Raw genomic sequence first — 19,830 nt, forward strand, 5'->3', positions numbered from 1 at the left:
TTAATCAATGGATGTCAATCAGTTTCTAATCAATGGCCACACATAGGATGGGGGCTCTGGAGCATCTCTCATGAGGAGAGTCTGTGGGAGCTGGGCCTTTTTAATCTGGAGAAGACTGGAAGAGAATCTCAATGCATATGGGTATCTCAAAGGCGAGTGCCAAGAGGATGGTGCCAGACATTTCTTGGTGGTGCCCAGCAGCAGGATGAGGAGCACTGACCATAAACTAAAACACAGAAAGTTTCACCTCAACATGAGGAAGAACTTCTTTACATTGAGAGTGGCACAGCACTGGAACTGGCTGCCCAGGGAACTAGTGGAATCTCCCTGTCTGGAGACATTCCAAACCCACCTGGATGCGTTCCTGTGTAACCTCTTCTGGGTGACCCTGCCTTGGCAGGGAGGTTGGACTCGATAGTCTTCAGAGATCCCTTTGAATCTTAACCATTCTGTGATTCTGTGTTCACTTTTCATTTCCCTCCTGCCCAACAACCTCACAAAACCAAAGCATATTATCAAAAATAATCCATAAAAAGCCAAGAATAAACAAGCATGTAGTGGTGCCCAGCTTGTTGTGCTTGCTGTCTTGTGGAATGGGTGCCTGTGGGTGCCATGATCCTTGGCAAAAGAGCTGAGCTCCTCACAGAGAAAGCAGGCACATAAGGGCAAGAGGGTGCATAGCATTCCCTACCTGCAATTTTTTGTCTAAAAACCTCATTGCATGTCTACCACAAGGCCCCTTTTTGTCCACTTCCCTTATGTGTGACTTCCAGCTGTGTTCTCCCCAAACCTTGGGAGCTTTAAAAAGTGTCTTTATGGGAAGATAGGGCAGTTTAGGGAGGAGACATTGCACATGAAATTGTGGTGGTGAAAGAATGGAGGTGAAATGCATAGCTAGGACAAGAAGGTAGCTGGTATATGGAACTGAAAGCAGGATTTATAAGATTATTCCTTTGTTCAAAGGACATTTAAATTAACTCTGGTCTCTGTGTACTCGGTATTTCTGGACATCAAACCTCAGGAATGCCAAGTTCCATACCCAGTAGTTGACTTCCAGGGAAAAGATGAAGTGCCTGGTACCCTTAGGCACTAATTGGCCAAAGTAGAGCTACAATTTGCTATTCTAGGGTTGCATACAGCTGTTGGACTCATCAGCCATGATCTCTTGCAGCTTCTGGGTTTTTTCCCCCCAGTTTTTGCAGTAAATGAAGCATGGACACAATATTTGCCTTCTTTGAAGTACATGTCTGTTTTGTTGTTGTTGTAGTGGTTTCTTGTTTCTGGGTTTGTTTGGTTGGTCTGCTTTCATTTCAAGGCAGCTATGGGCTTGCTTTAAAATTCACAGGTACCACTTCCTTGAGCTGTATGAAAATGCATCATCGGGGGGCTGTGTTCAGACTGCAGGAAGCAATACTTCTGAAATTTCATATAAGTCTTCACCATGTGAAAATGTCTAGAAAGACCTCATGCAGTGAGCAGCAAACATGAAGAGGACTCCTTACATAAATCAGTTTCCCAAAATGTCATCCCTTCACTTACAAGCCTTTTCCATGCTGAATATAAAGCCTTTCTCCATATTATATTTTTATCTTATTTATTTGGACATAGCTTGTAGAAAGCATTATTTTAATTGCAAAATCTCTATGTCCTTTTACACAGTGGCGTTGTTCTGGAACATATCATAATAGTGAGATATAAAGATGATAAATTGTGAAGTGGCAGCACATTGAGGACTGGGCCACTGGGAATTTTTTGCCGCCATTTTAGTCACAGATCTGCAAGACTATGCACAGTTTTGGAATGATGACCTCTGTGCCCCATTCCCTGTTTATGCAATAAAAAGGATATAACCTTCCTCACAGATATGCGCTATAACCACACTCAGGAACATTCCCTTTATATCAGGTTCAAGGTATATGTAGATAGAATGATGACTGGAGTTCTCTGGTGTTTCAGGATCAAGATGAAATCTTTCTCTGTAACATACTCTTGTTCCATGGAGCAAATGAGGTTCATCAATCCTGAGTTACCCCGTGTTAATGGAACAATTACATGCATCCATACCTATTTAACTTGATGAAAGACTCAAATACAGAGTTTGCTATGGACTTAACAATCTCTTTTTTAGATTAAGTTAGCTTTTCACTAACTCATACTGAGTTTTCTTCCAGAGGCCCTGTGTTCCTGGTAGCCACAAGGTGTCCCTACTGCCATGTGCTCCAGACCCACCAGTTGCATCCCAGAGATGGAGCATCTCTCCCTCTGCTCCAATTAAAGCCCAATTATCATTGCTCTGTAGGTACAGCAAACTCACTCCTCGTCAGGCATTAGGGGAGGAGTGAGACTGTGGTGCTGCTTGATAAGGCAAAGATGTCAGAAGGAGGATCTACATGCTGATGACTCACCGTAAATCCTGAAGGCAAAGTGTGAATTTAATAATCCTAAATCTGATTCTGTGGGTGGTGACAGAAAGCTTGGTGCAGATCCTTTTTCATCATAGAAGAAATGAAGTTTTATTCTGCAAGATTCAGGAGAAAAAATGCAAAACGTAGAAAAGGCCTTTATTCCTGTTTATGAGAATTTTCATATTTACATAGATTTCTATCTGTGTAGATATGTATCTCATTATATATGGGTATAGCAAATACATTCATTACTCATTGACAGAAAAAATATTTATATATATAAACAATCTAGTATTTATACAACAATTGTTAATTTATATGCTCACAGTTTGGTAGGGGCTGGCTATGGAGAACTGCTCAGGCTCTGAAGAGCTGCCAGGAAAAAGAAAGATGCCAGAGAAGGAGTACCAGGGCATTGGTGGCAGCCTGTGTGGGTTCTTCACTGCAGAGTTAATCTCCTGTAAGAAAAATTATTACCTTGTGGCCTGGCCTAGGAAGAATCCTATAGAGAGCACTCACTCATTCTGAGACCTTGTCTTTGGTGACTATCGCAGTGACCGCTGCTCTCCACTGCCCAAGGCAGCTCCAGCGGTGTGCGGCAGGAGTGGGGAGCAGCTGGAGGCACGGAGCTTTAAGGCTGCCCTCTGAAGCCTCTGCTCTACCCAGGGGAGCACAGGCTCCAGGCACTCTAACAGTCAGCAGCCCTCGACTAAGGGAAAGATAAAAAGTAAGCAGGGAGGCTTGCCATGGGAGGTAATCCAACTTCATTGAAGGGAGTGCACAGTGAACAAGCAACAGTTGCAGCGTGACCATACCTTATAAAGGGAGGTTGAACAAGGGGAGTAACCCAGCTAGGGACTAATAGGGGGATCAGGAGGGAGGGATGCTGGATGGAAGGACTCACATCTGGTCCAATGGTCTTGGTGGGTGGAGGGAGAGGGGTCACATGCCCCAATGGGGCATCAAGGTTTAGGGGATTTCCAAGAGGGGAGGTATCTGAGGGGGCAGGGTCTCGGAGGATTGTAGGGGACCATATAAGGGTAATTAGGGAGGGCTTGGGTGACAGACACAGAACAGTCCAGAACTCCGGGAGGGGTTTGGGTGATTGATAGGGAAGGTGCCAGAACAATGGGAGGGGATAACCATTTTTGGGCGCACCGGGGGAGTGGCTTGGATCTGGGACAGACCAACTGGGAGTAGAAGTGGGGAAGGTAGAGAGGAACCCTTAGGGTACAAAGAACATACAAAAATACAATAAAAACATTGCATCACCACATCTCCCCCTTTTTTGTTTTAAAAAATTTAAAAGTTATTTTCTTGTTCATATAACCAGTCTGGTGGAGCCGCTGCTGCTTCTTCAGTAACTTCTGTGTGGTTGACTTGAGGGAGTGTAGTGGCGGTAACAGAAAGGCAAAATTTCTTTAACAAACTGAATAGAAACAAAACTAGTAACTAATGAAGATGATCCAAAAGAAGTCTTTGACAATGGAAGAAGCCCAACCAGAAAGTCCCCACTGATCCAGCCAGCTTTCGAGCTATCCTTTAGATTCTTGCTTAATTTGCTGGACCATGTCCTGCATCTTTCCTCAGCATTGCGCCTATGTCTGGGGCTTGTGATGACAAGTTCTCGCAGCAAAGACCCTCAGATTCTGTGCGTTCGTGGTGCTGTAACAGCAACAGATAATTGATGGCAGCCCGAATCTGCAGTGTCGCCTTCCTGGTTATTTCCTCATCTCGAGGAGGTCACTGATGGCGGCTGAGGTCAAGTTGGCTTGTTTAGCTACCCAACACTCTAGGGTGCCCAATTCCCCTAGAGCCTTCGCTGCGGCTACCCAAGGTAAAAAAAGGGACACGGCGGATCTCTTTAGATGAGACCAATGAAAAATTTCGGAGTCGCAATTTTCGTCCAAATGTTCAAAGTGTCTCTTTTCATGAGCCAATCCAGTTTTGTTTTGCAAATTTTTAATTTGGAACATGTTGGGGGTGAACAGCGACAGTCGCCTGTTGGGGTCCATCCCCACTGCAACAGTCGCCCAAATGTGCACAGCCCTCCAAGAAGGCGAGAGGAGATGCCTGCCCAAGTGTGAGGAAAGAGACAACTCTTATTTAAATTAAAAATTAAAATAACTTATTGAAAGCAGAAAAATTACAAAAATTGGAAAAATATAAAATTTGGGATCCTATGGCTCGATAGGTGGTATGCCCCAGGAATGCGGGGATCTGAGATCTTTGGCTGAAACAGCAATGGACCTCAGATGATGAAAAAGGACTTGCAGTGCTGAGGTGACTCTTGGCTAATCCAAGGGTCTAAAAGGTTATTAAAAGCTCCTTGATAGGAGTTAGGCTTTTAGTGCTCAGCACTGCTCTCCACCAACAGCTAACCTGGAGATGTGTGTGTGTTCTGTCTGACTCTGCACACTGTTTTATAGTGCCTTTGCTCTGCCCCGGTCTGCCCACAGTCTGCCCCTTTGGTTTGAAATGATTGGTGCTTTCCCTTTGTGACATCATCTCAGTCCACCAATAGCACGTCGTTGTCAAGGGGGTGATATCAGTTGCAGTAAGGGTGGGAAAGTCCCTTCATTAAAATTCAGGTTGCCATGGAGCTGGCCTTCAGGGTAACGGTTGAGGAGCTAAAAATAGCTGGTGGCTGTTAGAAACTGGGGTTTTGGAGTTATGCTTTGAATTAAGGTACAAGATAAAACACTTTTAAAAATATTAAAATACATCTAAAACGTATTAAAACACTTGTAAAAGTATACAATAAACATGGGAAAAGATAACTCTTGTGGTTTACATGTCGTTTGAGGCTTGAGAAGGGAGCATAACTTGGGAATTTTATTAACTGGGGATTTTTAACTGGGAATAGTGTAACTCTTTTAATAAACTACTCTGAACAATTGAAAATAGTGAAAATAAAACTTGTTTTTTGGGCTGATGGGTTAATTTTAATATTCAATTTAAAAATACTTAACCCAGAATTAATTAAAACACTTAATATGCAAAGACCAAGCATAATTAGGGATTTCATGTATGACACCAAGCACGATTGCCGCAGATGAGGAACACCCCCTTTGGTAACTGCTGGGGTGCTCCATCCAGGGTGGAGGCCATTTTAACATGGGCAATGCCTCTACACCACTGGGCAGCTTGGTGTCTCTGATCGTGTTGGACAACTGAAACTTAAGACTCTAAGTCTGGGGGTTAAACATAAATTGAACACAAAATGGGCCAGACGAAGAGCTAATGATATCAAATCCTGCAGGCTCCTCGGGTAGCTTGGGAAGATCCCCTACCCAGTCTCGCCAGAGGACCAGGGGGTTCTTCACTGGGGTCTTCATGGTCCTCATGGCAAAGGACTGGGCTACCTGATGGGCCTGCTGGTTCCAATCTTCTTGAATGGAAAGGAAACGCGGAGGGTACTCAGAAACATTTAAGGGAATCCCCACCAGGCAGGTCGACATAGGGTTATCTGTGGCTGCCATACTCAGGCAGATGTGATCTTGCCCAAGGGTCTTTGCTAAGAGCACCCAGACATTGGTCTTCGGTTGGGGGATGACCCACGGCGACGCTGGGAAGGTCAGGGCGAGCAGGATGAACAGGATGTCTTGCATTTTTTTTCTATGGTTGGTGACTTCTTTAAGTGAAAATAAGACCGAAAATCATTTGTGAAAAAATCAAAACATAAACATGAAAACTCAGGGACAAACAGGGATCTGGAGAAATCTTGGGGTTTGAGATGTCGCTTCCTCCTCCCGGTGCACACATCTGTGAGAAATAAGACAACGCTTATTAAAAAAAAATTAAAATATTTTATTGAAAACAGAAAAATTGAAAATTACAAAAATTAGAAAAATATAAAAATTTGGGATCCTATGGCTCGGGAGATGGTATGCCCCAGGAGCGCAGGGATTTGAGATCTTCAGGCTGAGACAGCACTGGACCTCTGGTGGAAAACCTTGTAGTGCTGGGCTGACTTTTAGCTAAGCCAAAAGTCAAGAAAAAATTATTAAAGGCTCCTTAATAGGAGTAAGGCTTTAATGCCCAGCACTGGTGTCCACCACAGCTAATCTGCCGAGGACTGCCCTCCTCTGAGGCTTGACTCGTTGTTTTATAGTGCCTTTGCTCCGCCCCAGTCCACCCACAGCCCGCCCACAGCCCGCCTACAGCCCACCCCTTTGGTCCAAAGTGATTGGTACTTTCTCTTTGACAGATCATCTCTGTCCACCAATAGCTCGTCGTTGTCAGGGGGGTAGTATCAGCTGAAGTAAAGGTGGTAACATGCCTTCATTAAGATTCAGGTTGCCATGGAGCTTGCCTGCAGAATAACGGCTATGGGGCTAAAAATAGCTGCTGGCTGTTAGAAACTGGGGTTTTGGAGTTGGTCCTGAGGCTAAAGTGCAAAGTAAAACCCTTAAAAAAAAATTAAAATACATCTAATACATCTTAAAACACTTGCAAAAGTAGACAATGAACATAGGAAGAACAACTCCCACAGTGCATAGGTGGTTTAAAGTTGAAAAGGGATTCTTAGCTGGGGAATTTTTAACTGGGGAATTTTTTAACTGGGAATGGTGCAAATAAACTACTTTGAAAACAATAATAATAGAACTTGATTTTTGTACCTGGGCTGATGGGTTAATTTTAACATTCAATTTAAAAATATTTAACTCAAAATTAACTAATTATAGCACTTAATATGCAAAGACCACAATTAGGGATTTCATGTATGACACATCTACCTGGGGGTCTGGGGGTCTCACCAGATGTTTTGGGGTATATGGTTTCACTTTTGTGGGATCCACCTTACTCCTACGGGTGTGTGTCGCAATGACTGCCACTGACCACTGCCCAGGGTAGCTCCTGCGGTGTGCGACAGGAGTGGGGAGCAGCTGGAGGCTCTTGGCTTTAAAGCTGCTCCTCAGGAGTTCAGCTCTGCCCAGGGGAGCTGAAGCTCCAGGCACAGTGGCTGTCAGCAGTCCGGATGAGGGAGAGGATAAAAAGTAGCAAGGAGGCTTGCCACACGGGCTAATCCAAGTTTATTGGAGGCAACTCCCAGGAGACAAGCCTCGAGCAGCTCCAGGGAACCTCTTTTAAAGGGAGGTGTTACAATAGGGATGGCTTAACTGGGGACCAATAGAAATCTCTAAGGGAGGGATATGGACGAGGATAGACATTTCCTTGGGCCAATAGCCTCAAGGGGAGGAGTCACATGCCCCAATGGGGCGTTGAGGTTTAGGGGATTTCCAAAGGGGGAGGTATCTAGAGGGGTAGGGTCTCCGGGGATTGATGGGGCCCATATAAGGGTAAATTGGGAGGTTTCAGATGATGGACACTGGACCTTCGGGAACAACAGGAGGGATTTGGGTGATTGATAGGGAAAGAGCTGGAACAAGGGGAGGAGAACAACCATGTACACCCCCGACCCCCTCAACCTTACCGCTTTCCGGATCTCTCATAAGGACTGGCGGATGTTCACGTAGCTGCTGTGTGGACCGAAGTGTCTTGCTACTGGCGGGCTCATGTTGTTGAAAGAGCAGTTTAAAAAGCTGATCACAGAAAGTGCTTTGCTTAACCGATCCTGTGGGGAAAGCTCTCTATTGCTTGCCCATTGGTGCCTCAAGGTGATTTTGAGCTTTTGGTGGGCCCGCTCAATTACCGCTTGACCAGTCTGGGAGTAAGGGATGCCCTTCTTATGTCTTACTCCCCACTCGTCCAGGAACTCCTTAAAGGCCTCGGATCTATATGCAGGGCCATTATCAGTTTTGATTTCCTTGGGGACGCCCAAGACTGCAAACGCCTGGAGGAGGTGTTTCCTGGCGTGTTCAGCCTTTTCTCCTGCGTGGGCAGAGGCGTAGACTGCTCCGGAAAAGCTATCTATACTTACATGAACATACTTTAGTCGGCCAAATTCGGGAAAGTGAGTGACATCTGTCTGCCACACCTCACAGCTAGCCAACCCTCTGGGGTTCAGCCCAGTGCCTAATGAGGGGAGGGCTGACCACTGGCAATGTGGGCACATATCCATGATGGCCTTTGCCTGACTATGCATCAGGTAGAACTGACGGACCAGTCTGGGTATGTTCTGGTGGAACATTTGATAGCTCAGTTTCGCCTGCTCAAAAACTTTTGGCATCCTGGCCATTTCTGCGGGGGCGGCAAGGGCATCCACTCTCTCATTGCCGTTGGCTATCGGGCCTGGCAGGTCTGTGTGTGACCTCACGTGCATCACAAAGAATAGGTGCTCTCGGTGGGAGACAAAATATACTAACTTCAAGAGCAACCAGAAGAGATGTTCGTTTGAAACTTCTTTCGTATTCTTTGCTCTTGCTACCACTCCTAGCCTAGGCCGAATCTGTAACCAGATTGAATTGTTCAGGGAACCTCTCAAAGGCTCTGATGACCGCGGCCAACTCAGCAATTTGAGGGGAACCCTCAACGTACTCAATGTCTGCCTCCCACTGCTGAGTTTGAGGATCTTTCCAGGTCATCACTGATCTATAGGATGCTCCGGACGCGTCTGTAAAAAATTGTCACAGCCTCTAGAGGTTGCCTGCTTCTGATGTCTTTTGGGAACAGAACAAACTATTCCTGGAACAATTTGTGAGCAGGAGCATGGACTGAAATCTGTCCCATGTAGCTATCTAAAGCGTTTCATTCTCAGCCAGTAGCTGCTCGAACATCTCTTTGGTCAGTTTAGTGGAGGACAATTTGTCCTGCTCCAAACGGACCAGAAAGTGAATGCATGAAAAGTCACACCCAGCCAATTCCCGAAGCCTTGCCTGAGCCTTCCGAATTAACTGGGCCATCAGTTCGGCCTTAGTGATGGTTTTGGACCTTGTCTTGTTCAGAAACACCCACTCGATGATTAGGAGAGAGTCTTTCTGGCCCGGGTCCCATTGGAATATGAGCCTGTTGAGGTGCGGCAACTTTCCCATTACAATGAATTTGAAGGGCAGTTCCAATTTGCAACGATGCACCTGCCTCTCATACATCTTAACCTCTACCTTTTCCAAGGCAGCCCTTGCCTCTGGGGTCAAAGTCCTAGGAGAACTCAGCTCCTCCTTCCCTTTTAACAAATTGAATAGGGGGGCTAGGTCTTTGGTGGTAATCCCTAGCCAGGGCCTGATCCATCCTAAAGTGCCACACAGTGAATGAAGGTCCACCAATGTTTGGGCATCACTCTTAATGGCCAGTTATTACCTTGTGGCCTGGCCTAGGAAGAATCCTACAGAGAGCACTCACTCATTCTGAGACCTTGTCTTTGGTGACTATCGCAGTGACCGCTGCTCTCCACTGCCCAAGGCAGCTCCAGCGGTGTGCGGCAGGAGTGGGGAGCAGCTGGAGGCACGGAGCTTTAAGGCTGCCCTCTGAAGCCTCTGCTCTACCCAGGGGAGCACAGGCTCCAGGCACTCTAACAGTCAGCAGCCCTTGACTAAGGGAAAGATAAAAAGTAAGCAGGGAGGCTTGCCATGGGAGGTAATCCAACTTCATTGAAGGGAGTGCACAGTGAACAAGCAACAGTTGCAGTGTGACCATACCTTATAAAGGGAGGTTGAACAAGGGGAGTAACCCAACTAGGGACTAATAGGCAGATCAGGAGGGAGGGATGCTGGATGGAAGGACTCACATCTGGTCCAATGGTCTTGGTGGGTGGAGGGAGAGGGGTCACATGCCCCAATGGGGCGTCAAGGTTTAGGGGATTTCCAAGAGGGGAGGTATCTGAGGGGGCAGGGTCTCGGGGGATTGATGTGGACCATATAAGGGTTATTAGGGAGGGCTTGGGTGACAGAACAGTCCAGAACTCCGGGAGGGGTTTGGGTGATTGATAGGGAAGGTGCCAGAACAATGGGAGGGGATAACCATTTTTGGGCGCACCGGGGGAGTGGCTTGGATCTGGGACAGACCAACTGGGAGTAGAAGTGGGGAAGGTAGAGACGAACCATTAGGGTACAAAGAACATACAAAAATACAATAAAAACATTGCATCACCACAGGTGACAATCTCATAATTTCCTGACTTGCACCTGTGTGAGGCTGTAATGGACTGACCACCTTGAAAGTCTCTGTGTATTCATTTTGAGTGCCTGCTCTGTCACTTAACCTCTGTCAGAGTCCTGGAAAATGTTAGAGAATGGTAATGTATCCAGGACCCTCAATACACAGTCTGCAGAGCTGGGAATGATGGCATTTTCCATTGTTTTTTTCCGGAAACCTCTGCTGAGACACCTAAATTCTGATGGCAGTCAGTGCAGGCTGCACACCTACAACTTGGGTTGCCATCTGGAGGTGCCCAGTTCTCTCCATACCTTGGGGCCATGGCAGTAGCAATCCCACTGAACCCAGTCCAAGACTAGGAATGGTTTTGTTGGTATGGCTAAACAGGATGAAGAAAAAGAATCAGAGTTCCAGAGGCAGTGAGCAGAGGACAAGGTCTACATGGATCTGAGCTGCCAGCGACATTAGGATGAGCCATTCTTCCTGCTACTGTGTTTTGTTTAGCAGGAAGGCAGCCGTGCAATTTACAGTATCCATAAGGATTTGGTGTTTGGAGGGGATATCTGGGAAAACTGGAAGGAGGAACTGGTTTCTCTAAGATGGGTGTATGGACAGCGGAAGAGGAGAAGGAATGAGACTTTACAGGATCACTGGCAGAAGAGAAGGGAGAAAAAAGGACAGCAGATGGGAGGAGCAGATGGGGCCCAGCTGGGAAGTGCTTTGCTGTGTGCTACCAAAATCAAAGGCGCTGATGGCAGCGTGTCATGGGTGTTCATTAGAGAAGCCCTCCCGTTGAGTCATGAGGTGCAGAGAGGATGTCCCTTACTTTCTAAAGTCCTTCTTAGAGAGGAGCCTGAGTGTGGCTGGATCCAGTCTGAGCCCCAGACTTTGTCAACAGTTTATGTCTAAAGGTTTATTTAGGCATAATCGAACCTTTATACAACTTTGTCCCACAGGATTAAGGATGGCAAATCAGAAGTAGTTATATAAATATATATGATTTATTATGATAATGATTAGAAAAAAAGATCTTAATCAGAATTATTTAGTATAAAGTACAGGAGCTATAACTATTATAATATGGTGCACTATGAAGCGATATTGAAGCAATTGCATTAAAGCAGTTGTATTAAAGCAATTGTATTAAAGCTAACAAGAACAATTATTAGGTAGAGATTGATGTTACTCACCCATACCAATGACTGTAGGCAGATTTCTTTCGCTCAGCCTTGAGGAATAAGCGTGAGAGGTGTCCCCACTGAAGGGAGGAATCTCCACACGTAACACCCTAAGAATGTTAGAAGACCCCACTGTTAAAATTTGGAACTGGGCTTTTATAGTATAAAGTGATGCGCTGTCAGTCATATGTCTCCAGGCCAGGTGTGTCAGCTCAGCACCTCCAGGTTAGTGACCAGTAGTAGCACTTACTTGTTCTTTTATCTTGGTATTTTACTAGGTCTACCACATCTTTATCTCACTATGAGGATGTTTAACTTTGAGATTTATGTATCATACTGGTTTCAGCATTATTCAGCACCAAAAGCAGCATGAGGTTCCCTTCTTCATTTACCACTGATAGCTTTGGAAATAGAACATTGTTCAAGTTGTTTTCCCCATTCCAGGCAGGGCATCCTGCTACACAGGGGGAGGCATGAGGAGAAGGTGGCAAATGCAGTTCTTTCTGCATTTGCAAAGGTGAGCAGGTGCTTTCTGCATGGCATTGTGCACAGGTTGTGTGCGGGGACCATGGGTAGGCAGGGGGACTGCGGCTGTGTAGGGGAGAGAGGGACAACCTGAGGGCCAAGAGCTGCTTCCTTGGCTTATGTCACCCATAAAATCCCAGGACTTGAAGCTGTATGCTCATGATCTTGAACTCTGATGAGTTAAAGCTGTGGGAGGAGAATGATGTATTCCACAGTGGAAAAACTTGTCCTGTTTTGGAGCTGCATGTTGATTTATGTTACGTAGGTTCAGCTTTTTGGCAGCTTTTGTTAAATGCTGTGTTATTGTGAAAGCAATGACAAACCTCCTGTGCATTTGAAGGGGATAAAGTCTTAGGGAAAATGTGCCCTTTATGGTGTAGTTCTACTGTCTGCTGGCAGATGGTGCTGCGATATATCCAGGAGCTGGGAACCAGCTTTTTCAACTTCGAGGGGATGTGAGAAAGCAGTATCTCCTTTATATTTTCATTCGGGTTTGTTCCTAAATTTGTTTTACTACAAAATGAAATTCTTCTCGTCTTTGTTGTTCTGCTTCCAGCTTCGACCATCTAAGCAGGTCAGCCGGTTTTATTTTGGATTTATTTATCTTTGGATTATGACAGGGCTGGCAGGCAGAATGCTACTCAGACCCAAATCTTTCCACTGGAAGAAAAGCTATTCATGGCATTATTCCCCACAATGTAAGGTTTTCTTATGTTTATGAAACTGGCTTTTTTGGCCTATGCTGGTCTTGCAGACTTTAATAGCAGTCTAAAGTTTCTGTCAATAGATGTACCCGAGACACAACCTAAACAACCCCTGAGAGTCACTTCTGCCCTAGTTTTTAGTGGTTTTTTTATCTCACATGCTTGATACTATGATCCACTGCTGATTGTTTTTCTTGCCATGTGCAGTGTGATTAAAGGTTTGTCTCAGTGGTTTCTTTCTGGGAAACAAAAAACCCCAGAACCAACCCAAACACTTTTTCATATTGAAAAAAAAGAGAATATTTGAAGGAATTAGTGAAGGATGGGATCAGCCTATTTAATGTCTAAATTTAAATGTCTAAAAAGCTGCTGAAAAAGTAGGGGTAGATCTCATTTGCTTTCTAGAACTGCTGTCCAAGAGGTGCTTAAACTCTTCTTGCTTTGCTTGGTAGGTCCATGGAGCACCTGTATTCTTGGAGAGTGGCTGAAAATGCTAGAGCTAAAGGTCAGAAGCACCAAGAAGAAAGACCCTCTTCCTGCAGCCAGCACCCTTGGAACCAGACAAGGATTTCTGTCACTAGCCTCAGGTTTTTCCGGTGAGGGTGTATTCTGAAAGTCCAGGGAACTGTGTGTGAGACTCCTGTTTTGTCCTGCCCAGCTGAGCATTAGGCTTTCTGCCCTGGGTTCGTGTCAGACTCTGTGTAAGAAGTGAGGGAGCAGATCCCCTCACCATCCCTGCCAGAATGCTACATGACTGAAATGATCTGGGTTAAGAAAAATGTCCAAAATAGGTAATTTTTGCCATTTTTCTGCTTTGCCCTGGATCTTTCCAGTGACCCAGTTTCCAGCACAAACCCATAAAGTTGTTAAGAAGTCAGAGAAGAGAGCTGCAGGATGTGAGCAGAAGTGATTGCAGGGAGACATCTACATCTCTCTGGGTGGCTTCACTGCTGAGGAGAATATGCCCATGGACCCATGCTCCACACTGAGGAGGAGCCTGGACAGAAGCCTGCTAGCTCACAGGGAAGGAATTGTGCCAGAAGCTCTCATGCAAAAAGAAGTGAGCACCTTTTTTTTCTGGAGAAATGTTTGCATTTGCATCAGAAGGACCAGGGAGAGGTCCCTGATGTTTAAGCACATCTGGACCTCAGGTAGTATTTTCCAAACTCAGCACTTCATACATAACATCAATAATGTCAGTCCAGTCCTGCATGGCCAAGTTCTTCAGATACATTTATCTTGCTGATGGCAATTCCACCTGAACTCACAAAGAGTCAATGGGTCTCAGTGCAAGATTATACCCAGTGCCAGGGCCCAGTTCCAGTGGTGATTTAAAGTGGCCAGGTGCCTTTTCCTGAGCTCTCTTGTGTTCAGAGCAAGGCTCAAACATTCCGGGTGCTCAGTAGAGTGGATTTCTGTGCCCATGTGCCCATGCACTCATGTGGGGAAGTATGAGCATGAGTATGAGTGTGAGAAGTTTGTGTCTTGGAAAATCCATGGCAGCGTAGGACTAGAAACCTGGGCCACAACCAGTTTGGTTTTTCCTATTACAGACATGCAGAAACTGGTGAGAATAATCTTCAGAAGCAATTAAAGCAGTAAATCAAATTTGACAATTTAAAGGGCAGTGGTCAGGATAACATTATCCATTTCCAAAAGTGACAGTGATATGTTTCTGGACCTCAAACAGGTTTGTATTTCCCTGTGATTTAGCAGAAACATGTTTCACATTCTAATCTGATTTCCTAGGCTAGAGAAGAAGTGACTAAATGAGCGGATAATACCTGGCAGCTGTCAAATGACTTCTTGCCATCTAGAGAGAAACAGAAGAACATATGTTCTGATCTCCTGCTACTTAAGTTAGAGGATGAAAGAAATAGAAGGGGTTTAAGTTGGAAATGAGATCATGTATTATGCCCTTCGGACAGCATGTAATCTGGCTAATGGCATCACAGAGTTATATAAATAACTTCATTAAAATGAACTTGTTAAATGAGCTAAATAAATCAGACTCATTTGTCAAAGAGCTGGGATGAAATAATCAGGTTAATTTAAAACTGCTCACTGGGGGGATGATTCCTGAATTTGTTCCACCAGTGAAACTGCCATCAATGGCTTCAGTCACCAGTGGGAGCCCTGAGCCCAGTGCGAAAATGCAGACTGGGATTCCACATTTGCCTTTCCAGGAGCTGTCTCTTGTGTCTGTAGCAGTCTCCAGGGTCCCATACTGAAGGTATGTGTTCCAGGGCATTTAGAGCATTGTCCAAGACCCACCAGATCGAAATCCTTCTCTGGTGGCTGGGAGCTGTTCAGCCCTGTAGTCTGTGCTTTGCTGTCTGCTCTCTGCCTCAGAATGAATGGTAAAATTAATTTTAACCAATTGCTTCTGGCACCTGTCCCTGCCTTGATGGGAGGACTATGTGATGCCTCAGGTCTTTTCCTCACAATTAATTCAATGCTTTGTGCCTAATTTTTCCCTTTCCTCATTAAGCCCTTTACTTTAGCAGTATCTGCAGAGGTCAGAAGGCTAAATCTACTTCTTCAGGCTAGAGATGGACTTGCTCCTCTGTGGTGTCCACACCCCTTACCTTTGTAGGGGTGAATAATAACCTGCTGTAAACTCACTCCACTGCAGGAGCCAGTCAGACTGTGCAGAATTAGACCAGCTAATGATGTGAATCTGTACGGAGTGAACAAGTAGGAAGATTGTCCCAGATACAGCCTGTCTGTCTGTTTGTCCTTTCTAGTTTACTGAAAATCTCAGGTTTTAGCTTGTGCTCCAGTGTAAGAAGAATTGCTCATATGCCATCATCATGCACTGGACGTCCCACTTTTACCAGATGACCAGTTTTCTCTTCGTTGCATTTTGGATACTTTTCTTTTACATAGTAGAGGGACAGGATGAGAACATGGATCTCATAGAAAATGAGTTTATAATCAGCATTTACAGACAGGCACATTTCAAACAAAGGAGTGAGGAATCAATGCTTTGTGTTTATGTCTTCCAGGATCACAGTTGTGAGTACACACATTGTGCTCCTACACAATGAATCTGCCCTGAAGTGCCTGTAGCTGGCAGCTATGAATTTATCAAATGAGAAACTGGACTGTGAATTCAACTTTCAGGAATAAAAAACCTTTCAGCTCTTTAATACCTCTCAGTCCCGCCCTTTGGTTGTGCTCCAGCACAGGTGAAGGGTTGTGCGAACATTAGGCTGCACGACAAATTCTTTGTTCCCAGAGCACTGATTTATCCAGCTTGGTTGCTTGTAGCAACCTCTGGGCTATTCTAGCCCTGTGAGATGAAAACAAGTCTGGGGATTTGTTCACAGGTGGATACTCCAACCTCACCCCCTCCTCCTGTTTCAGTCAGGTGTGTGACATCCTGCCAGAGGACTGCCCTAATCATAGCTTGTCCTTCAGTCCACTGGTCTGTACCTGTGGACCGGTGCATGGCTGTGCTTCCCTTGGAGCACCCGGTCTGTATAGGGTTTGGGTTTATGTTTTGAACAATTTGGGAACTTGTGAAAGTTCCCAAAGCCATGCAGTCACCACCCACCTCTCAGGGGGGTCAAATCAGGAGCAAGTGCTAGGCAGAAGCTAAAATGCCTTCCCGGAGGCTGGCATACAGGGGAGCACGACAAGTTGATCCCCAGCTATGAGCTGCAGGATACAGTCCACAACCAACTCAAAAAGGGATTGAACTGAGAAATTCTAGACTTGTTATCAGGGTTTTACCATTGGCTGAGATTCCCTCTTCCCGCAGGTCCGAGTGACAGGGCAGCTTTCTCCTCTGACAGCTATTAACACAAATGTCAGCTCACCCGGGGCCAGCACAGCTGCAGTGTTTGTGCAATTCACATTGATATCAAGCAGCAGCTGTATGTGTGGGGCCAGAGGTTGCAGTGCTGTGGTGTTTGGGATGTGATGCTGGAGGAAGTGCTAATCCCTTAATAAATGTCAGAGTGCTGCTGCACTGGGGATTGGATCATGTCCAAGCAGAAAACTTTTTTTTGAGCTTGCAAATGATTTGTGAGTTTCTTCATTATGATAATTTTGAGAGTGCAGGTTTCTCTGTATAGAACTCCTATGAAAGAAAAGGAGTGAGCCTCCTAGGAATTTGAAAGCATCTGGAAGATCTTGTGGTTATGTATTTTTTTAATTCATGCCAGATGGGTCATATCCTCCTCATTTATATGGCTGTAAATCTGGATTTATCCCACCTGGATGACTCTTGTCAGAATCTGTCCAATGTTTTTTAGCAGATTGTCAGTCTAAACTGATGGAGTTAACCAGTAAAATCACTCTTACCAGTGAAGTGATCAGTACGTTTCAAGTGTCAGACTCATTCCTTCAACTCACTTGTAAAAGCTTTCTAACCATCTTGAGCCAACCAGAATTAAAATAAAGGGCAAAATGTTACTCTCACGAACATATGGCCACATTCCTGCATTGTAGCAGTTCAGTGCTGTACTACAAATTGCATCCTGGTTCCTGTTACAATTTATGTTTTCATCTGCCTGATCTTTTTTAAAATGAATTTGTTCTCAAATTAAATCAACACAAATCTTTAGCTATGGCATGTAGTTGCTGGCAGGGCACCTTTCACTGCAGCTCAGTATCTAGAAGGAGCAGGAGGCAGGGGCAGAAGATGGTGGTGATGACAGAGGTCACTGGGTGACAAAAAGAAATATGAGAGGGATACTTCAGCTGGATGGAGAATGTATTTCCATCTCCTTCTCTCACTTAATCTGAAATGTTTCCATAATTCAGAAACACAGCTTTTTCAAACATTGTCAGCAAGGCAAACCTATGGGCAGCAAATGAGGCATTATAACATAAAATAACCAGCTTTGCCCATCAGTGTAAGGAACAGTGAAAGGATACCTGGCCTGTATCTAACAGGTGATTCTGAGTTAACTATCTAGGAAATCTTTTTCATCTCTGCAGCTGATAAGATATGTCACTGGTGATCAGAAAACTCTGTTCGAGGGAAAAAAAGGCATCTCTGCTTATAGAATTGACAAGAAGAACAAGAAATTACAAAATCCATTTTTTCCCCCCTCAAATGAGAAATATACCAATTAAAATACTCTGTCATCAATCAGCTATTTTGGAAAGAAAATCTAAAGTCATCAATGTTAAAATCATAGTCTTGAGATCTGTTTCTTACATGTTCTTCCTTCAAGGACAATGTGAACATCCATATGAGCAGGAGAAATTTTAAATATGAGTCCTTGGCATTCTCACTGTGTAAATACCTTAGTATATTCTAATGTCAATCATGACTGATTCTGTGAATTTAGATCAGGAATATATATGATGGGATCCCAAGCTATAAAATGTTTTAATTGATATTTGGGTATTTAGGACCTTTTTCAGAATGGCTGAAATCCAGGGAATGATACAAGTTAGAGCCTGAATCTGAAGTCCTTGCACAAGAGCTGCAAGTCCCTTTTAGACTTTGCAGATTCCCTGCTGTCAAATATTGTCAGCTATGGCAAATAGAAATAATTTCCATATATAACATCAAAAATATTTCCAGCTATGGCAAACAGCCCTATGATTAGAGAGCCTAGAAATTCCTAATTCTTTTGGGGAAAAAAATAGTTCCAGTTACATATATGAAAAAATCTTTAAAAACACCTCAGCCCTCTTGAAAAGACAGCCTTTAATAATTCACTTATCTCTGTAGTGAGTATTAGACACCACAGGCAGTTGTGAGGAGTAAATGGAAAAGTATGGAAAAAAATGGAAAAAAGCCAAAGTACACTGCAATTGACAGTGAATATTGAAGTCATCAATTTGATAAAAGAACAAATAAACACTGTTGAGATATATATATATATATATATATGCAGTGATGTGGCTGAAATCGATTATTTAATTTGTTGTTTGTGCTTTGTTTTGTTGGTTGGTTGGTTTTGTTTCCTTTTTTGCTTATCAGTACTGTGCCTTTAATCTCAGAGCTGTTTGCTGCAGGCAGCAGCAGCAGCTGAGAGTCAGGCCAGTCCATCTTTCAGGTCTGATGCAGGATGCTGCACAGATTGCTGGCTTTTTCCCCTGTCCTTCCCTTTTTAATGATGGTTTGACCACAGAAGCTCTTCTAATTGACAGTAGAGATGCTGTAGCCTCTTATACTCTGCTCTTTCAGGCTGATGGAGTTGCCTCCACTCTGATCATTGGTAGCAGCAAGTCAGGCTCCAGCATTAAAAAGGTTTCAGGTGCAGATTTCCAATGTGCTCTGAACTCATCTCTGAATATTTTCTAAATGTGTAGCTGCTTATGTCTGAAGCCAAGGCAGAGAGGCAGCAAAGGTCACTTGTAGAGATTATGTCTACATCCAGCCTTCTCCCAGTTTTCATAACATTCAGATGAAGGGATTAAGAGGTGGCCCCTGTCAGAATTTAGCAGGATAAGATATTTTCCCTGAGTGCCATGTGAATTTGTGTGAAGTCCCTCTTGCTCTGTTGATGCCTTTTCCTGGTCTTAAAATCAAGAGTCAAACACGGTTGGAAGGGAAAAAGGGATTTTACCTTGGGATTTATTTTAAGGATCCTTAGGTGCACTACGTCCAGGTCATATGCATCGAGATGCACCCTGCCAAAATGCCCTCCCCAAAAGATCTGCTATAACATTATAGGTTTTACTAATTAGCATATCTATCCAAGATTCCCTAATGAGAGGCTCAAGTGAGCCCCCCTCCCCAAGGATCCTTCCCCTGGATGGTTCTATCTTGGTTCACAGAATGTGTTCTGGAGAGGACCTTGGGGTCCTGGGCACACCGATCCCTAACTACGAAGCTTCTAAAATGTTGAGTCTCTTAGCTTGACAAACAAGTCCAAGAATGTAGGCAAAACCCACTAAGAATACAGAAGTTGTAAAAGGTATAATAGGGGTATAAAAGAAAAGGCAAAAAATCTTCATGGCATCAGGAGCAGTGCCTGCCCAGCAGAGGAAGCAAAAGGCAGGGAGCTCAGCGAGCACAGTTCCCTCTCAGTGGAACAGCGAGTTCTGCTGTTG

This window comes from Aphelocoma coerulescens, chromosome 1A (genome assembly GCF_041296385.1).
Source record: "Aphelocoma coerulescens isolate FSJ_1873_10779 chromosome 1A, UR_Acoe_1.0, whole genome shotgun sequence".
Lineage (NCBI taxonomy): Eukaryota > Metazoa > Chordata > Aves > Passeriformes > Corvidae > Aphelocoma > Aphelocoma coerulescens.